Source organism: Vicugna pacos, chromosome 4 (genome assembly GCF_048564905.1).
Source record: "Vicugna pacos chromosome 4, VicPac4, whole genome shotgun sequence".
NCBI classification, from domain to species: Eukaryota; Metazoa; Chordata; class Mammalia; order Artiodactyla; family Camelidae; genus Vicugna; species Vicugna pacos.
The window spans coordinates 32468060-32474059 of NC_132990.1; the positions used below are offsets into that span (position 1 = coordinate 32468060).

The 6000-nt window shown below is 36.3% G+C and overlaps 1 protein-coding gene across 1 annotated transcript in view; it reads right to left on the minus strand.

The window, feature by feature from the left end:
• Positions 1–4480, minus strand: part of JAK2 (Janus kinase 2) — a 166831-nt gene extending 162351 nt beyond the window's left edge. The window contains exon 1 of the mRNA XM_072959482.1: positions 4463–4480. The gene's annotated coding sequence lies outside the window, so the exon portion shown is untranslated. The remainder of the gene's footprint in view (positions 1–4462) is intronic.
• Positions 4481–6000: the final 1520 nt, after the last annotated feature.

The following is a 6000-nucleotide window of genomic DNA, read 5'->3' on the forward strand; positions in this document are numbered from 1 at the left end:
GAAATGGTAAATATATAGGGACATATAAAAGGTGATTTTTTTTCTTCTTTTAATTTCTTTGAAAGACAACCGACAGGTTAAAGGAAAAATGATGGTATTATATTGTGGAAATTATTACAAAAGTAGATATAAAATGAATGACAACAATAGCTCAAAGGATGGAGAGATTACTATTGTAAGATTCTTACTTTTTATTTGAAGTGGCACCATATCATTTCTAAGTAGACTATGACAAATTAAGGACATGTATTTTAATGCCTAGAGCAAATATTTAAAGAATGATACAAAGAGATATGGCTATAAAGCCAAAACAGGAATTGAAATGGGAAAGTAAAATAATAATTTCTTTTAAAGCTAACTATGTATTTACCCAATTCCAATTCTACTCCTAGCTATTTACTCAAGAGAAATGAAAACATGCCCACCAAAAGACTTGCAGATAATGTTAATAGAAACTTTAATGAAAATAGAGGAAAACTAGAAATAATCAAAATGATCAACAATTATCAAATATTTATACAATGGGATACTACTCAGGAATAAAAAAGAACAATTAGTGATACATGAAACAACAGAATTGAATCTAAAAAGCATGTAGAACAATAAAAAACGGGTATCAAACGTTGTATTATTTCTATAAAGTTCAAGTGATAGAAATCAGAACTGTGGTTGCCTGTGAGGGAATGAAGATCAACCAAAACACAAGGGAATAATTCTGGGATGAAGAAAATGTTTTATGTTTTGATTGGAGTGTTAGTTACACGACTGTATCCATTTATAAAACTCAACTAATTGCAAACTTAACATTTGTGTGTTTCACTGTAAATTTTACCTGAGTGAAATATATTTTTAAAATTTCACAAAATTTGATTAATGTAACCCACTACACAAGGAAGCTAAAGATAAAAAGCACATAATTATCAACTGATGCAGAAAAAAAACACTTCCCCAAATCCAACACCCATTTGTGATTTAAAAATAAGCAAACAAAAACCAAAAACCTCTCAGAAAGTAGGACTAGGGAAACTTCTTCAACTAGATAAACAACATCTTTAAAAAATCTTTATCTAGCACCATACTTATGGTAAGAAACTAGATGCTTTTCCTGAAGATTAGGAACAAGGCAAGGACGCCCTCTGTAACTAGTCCTACTCAACATAGTTCTGGAAGTCCTAGCTACTGGAATAAGATAAGAAAGGGAGATAAGAGGTATACATACAGGCAAGGAATTAAAAAAAAACTGTTTTTCTTTGAGGATGACAATTATCTACGTAGAAAATCAGAAAGAATCAACAACAAAACTCCTGGAACTAGTAACTGTTATATTGTTATAATCAATTTTGCAGGATACAAAGTCAATATACAAAATTCACTTGATTTCCATAATCAGCACTGAACAAGTAGAATTTGAAACTGAGAACACAATATCATTTATAGTAGCAACCCCCAAAATGAAATGCTTATGTATAAATCTAACAAAATATGTACAAGATCCATAAGAGGAAATCCACTCTGCAATATGGATAAAGCAATATGCAGAGGAAAACTAAAATTTATATCCTTAGATGTATATCTTAGAAAACAATAAATTTTGAAATAAACTAAGCACAGAATTGAAGAAAAAAGTAATATATAAAATAGAAACATATGATTAAAAAGCAATACAAAGAATATCAATTGAAGGAAAAAGAAAAAAATAATTTTTTATTAAATCTATAAGATCACCACAGTCTTAATTAATAAAACTGTGTTCCTAAGAACCAATAACTATAGGTAACTATGATTTTTTTTAAAAAAAGGAACCACAATAAATATAATTTAGGAATGAGAAATATTTAACTGCAGGTACAGGAGAGATTTTTGAAATTATAAGAGAATTATCTATATTATTTTCATCCATCAATTTGAAAATTTAGGAAGTTTATTAGTCAAGACTGCCTTGGATGCAAATGACAGACACTCCATTCAAACTAGCTGCAGCTAAAAAGATACTATATTGACTCATATACTTGCGAAGCCTATAGGATAGTACTGGCTTCCAACATGGCCAGGCCCAAGGACTCAGTGTCAAGAGAGTACCTCTCTTCCCACTGTACCCTCAGCTCAGCTTATCTCTCTGCTTATGCAGGTTCTCTTCATGTGTCAGGGGAAATTGCCATCTACAGCCACAAAATTTCATCTGATCAACTTAATAACAGTCAGAGGATATGGGTAAGAGAGAAGGAAATGGAGAAGTGGAATAATAAAGGATCAGAAAGTGCGGGTAGAGACAAGTCGTTCGAGCTTCTCTGATTCATTCCTTTCCATGAGTAAATCCTCATTATCTGAATTCCTTAAATTTCAAAATGGTAAAACTTCCAGAGGAGAGTATTCAGTCCTGGGGGAACTTCCGGTGAAAAGACTAGGAAATATTCCTTATATAAAATTGCTCAATTGTGGATGACTTCCTTTCCCATTCTCCACAGATTCTCCCAAATATCCCTTTCTCTCTCCTTGGCCTCATTCCCATTTTGCTTTTCTTCTCTTCTGTTTTCCTGCCCTTCTCCCCTTCTTCTCATCTGAAACTAGAAGGTCCTCCCTTCTTTCCGTTAAGCCTGGTGTCAGAGGGGGCTGAGGAGGCTCTGGGTTTTGTGTCTAATTCAGCCACATCCTCTGTGGTGTGGGAATGAAGGAGTCAGAAGTGGTCAAATATTTACTGAGTGCGTTCCACATTTAGAAAGAGTGAGCATTTGGGAATAAATAGAACTGGGTTGAAATTAGTCTCCATGCTTAAATCTGTGCCTCAGTGTTCTCATCAAAGAAAGGAAGACAATAATAGCAGCTCCCACAGAGAGTTGTTGTATGGATTAAATAAGGTATTGTTTGTACAATGCCTAGTTCAAAATATGCACTCAGCAAATAATGCCTATTAGGGAACTATGGTTGAAAAAACAAGGGAAGGAATAGAGAGGCCATACTCCAGTTTTTTTCTCCCACTTTCCTCCCTCTTACCTAAAATCATAGAAGGGAGAGGAAAGAAGGCAGGGAGGTGAGAACGTCGGTAAAGCAATACTAAATCTTAAATCTCAATCCCTAATTTAGCCGCTGAATCAAAATCAAAGACATTGAGATGACAGTTTCTATTTCATATACTGGATTTATAGTTTATTCCAGAGAACTTATCTAAGCAATAATATGATACTTGGAATACAAATCTCAAGGAGGAAAATGCTCTTAGACAAAAACTACAGTGAAACTGACACACCCAGATTACTCACTGTCTTCTCAAGAGAAAAAGAAATCTGGTGATGTCATTTCTGCCCTTGCCCACTCCAATATCAATACAGTTTCAAATTCTCAGAGCATAATAAAAGCTCTTGTATTTCACACAATAAATAACAAAGCAAACTCCCAAAAACTCATGGATGTACCGTAGCTGAAACAAAGGGGGCAATTTTATCTAATTAGTGAATTTTTCAGCTATTTTATATTTATTCTACATAAAAAATATGAATGTCTGTTGTAGATCATTTATTCCTAGTGGTAAGTAATTATAATTCATTTGGAAAGCAACTTCAAAGCAGGTAGATACATTTTTCAAAACACCAGTCCACTATATAATTACTGATACACTTATCATCATTCTTCTGATTTAAAAAAGGAGGTGAACAAGTTTCATCACAGTCCCCTAAGAAACTGTTTCACTTCTCTCTGTTATCATTCAGCCTTGGCCATATGTGATTTCAGTGTTAGTGAATCTACTGCACTTTTAAGTAATAAAGAAAAGAACATATTCTGGTTACTGCTGAAAAGATATTTCATCAGTCTTCCTGTTAGTATGAGTCATAACAGAAAAGAATTTAATGATTTGCAAGAAGAAACCACAGTCCCCTAATAAGCACTCCAAGCCTTTAAGCCACAAGAGAAGGAATCGACAACAAATTTTACCCTTATTTTTTCTTTGAGCACCTACTGTGTACTAGCACTCTTCCAGGATCTGTGAGTACTCTTTAAAAATACAATTTAAAAATAAAAATATGACCTTAAGAAGTAGTTAGCCTGAAGTTTTCTTTATAAGAAATCAGCATTATTTTTGAATCCTCTGATGCTGAGACTTAAAAAAAAGCAATCCAAAGAGCTTAGCCTTCACTCACCTTTAGAACAAGGATAATAATAACATTAATACCCAAATTTCACCAGCTCCAAGCCTCCCACTTGCTTGACCAAGGGAAGTCCCATCTCTCAGAATCTCCCCTTCAAAGCTATTTTCTAGAGCCTGCAAAGATGCCATAAACATCCACAAACACTGAGCTGCAGAACTTAGAAAGGAAAGAAGCCACAGCAAAGTTGCTCGAGCCTCAAAATGTTAAGTGATTAGTCCAACAAACTCATTTGTCACCTTATTCGCTGTTTAGGCAATGACAGTTCACCTAGAGGTCACACCATACTGCCAATGCTGGACATCCAGTCACTTAAAACTGACCTTGAAAAACCAGAGGGATTTCAGGATGATCCACAGTAACGTTGACCAGCCTCCAATTTGCTTTGGAAAGCTCACTCACAAGTTAGAAACAGCCATCATTTCCCTTGGGGCTCTTACTCACCAGGCAGGTAAGGTCAGGGTGGATTTTGGCAGCAATCTCTATGGTGCACCAGGAGCAACCACTCCATAAAATATTACAGCCTTGCTGCCGGGTTTGGCTTGGTATGGGAGTCTCCTGCTTTCCTTCTTGTGACTTAGCTCTCCATGCCCCAGTCATTTCTCCCTGTCATCTGGCCTCTATTGAAGCCATCACAGTCCATGAGGCATGCTGTCTGAAGCCAGTGGTGGTCAGGATCCAAGACCTGTGTTCCACAAGGCTCCTAGCCCCTTTGCAAACCAGTGCCTGGCTTTCTCATTAGAATCACCTGGGCCCCAATTGTGGCCTAGCTAAGATGCTCTGTTACACCAACATTGGGAATATTACTACCAGGTGAGTGATTATAAATGATGGGTCAATGCAATGGTAGGCACACTAAAACTGTAAAAAGCCTTCTTGGTGCAAAATTATATTTTTGCCTATCAGTTACCCAATTTAAGGGGGCAGTGATGGTTGTTATGTGATTAGATAGCTATTTAAAGTAACCAGCATAAGAGAAATTCATAATCAGTCTACAAGAATTAATGTTTTACATGCAGCTTTTCTTTTGTCTCAAAAAATTAAGATATTTTATTTCAGAACATTATGTGCCCAGAACCAGGTTGATCATAAGAAGCAATATACCTGAAATAGTCTGGTTTAAAGATTTTAGAGATTGAGAATAGCAATTTGGACATACTTCAGTTTCCAAAGCCCCCAAAAGATAAAGTAGATGGTAGGTCATATTTATTGAGCAGTTTCTATATGCCAAACATTGTGCTACATAATTTACATGCATTGTCTCACGTGATCAAACAATGCTCTGAAATAGCTACTATTATGTTCTGTATCCTACAGATAGGAGAACCAAGCTTAGGAAAATGTTCCAACATTCTGAGTTAGTAAGAGGTGAAACTGAGTTATGAACATTGGGCTTCTGACTCTGACACCTCTGTGCTCAACTGCCTCCTGCTGGGCTCATCATGAGTTTGGCCACCAAATTTGACTTCTAATCCCATTTCTTCTCGTAAAAGGTCATTTAACCTCACTACCTTGCCTGTAAACTGGAGAAATGAGGATTCTCTGAGCTAACATTTGCAAAGACCCAAATGTAAGGTTATCATTACATGAGAGGGCAGAGTTCATCCCTCATGAGAAGAATAAAGTGGGCAGAGGACCCTCTTGCTGCAGAATCCAGCTCTGGGGCACCATCAGCAATGCCCAGGCACATGTGAAGATGGGTGCACTGTTACCGGGTATAGTGGTAATGTGATTTGAGGCATGAAAAGAACGTGGGCCCTCCAATCACAATGCTGACTGCAGTACCCACCACTAACTTCTCAAAAGGAGGTTCAGACATACTAGAGGTTCAGACATACTAGACTTCATTCCTACCCAGACT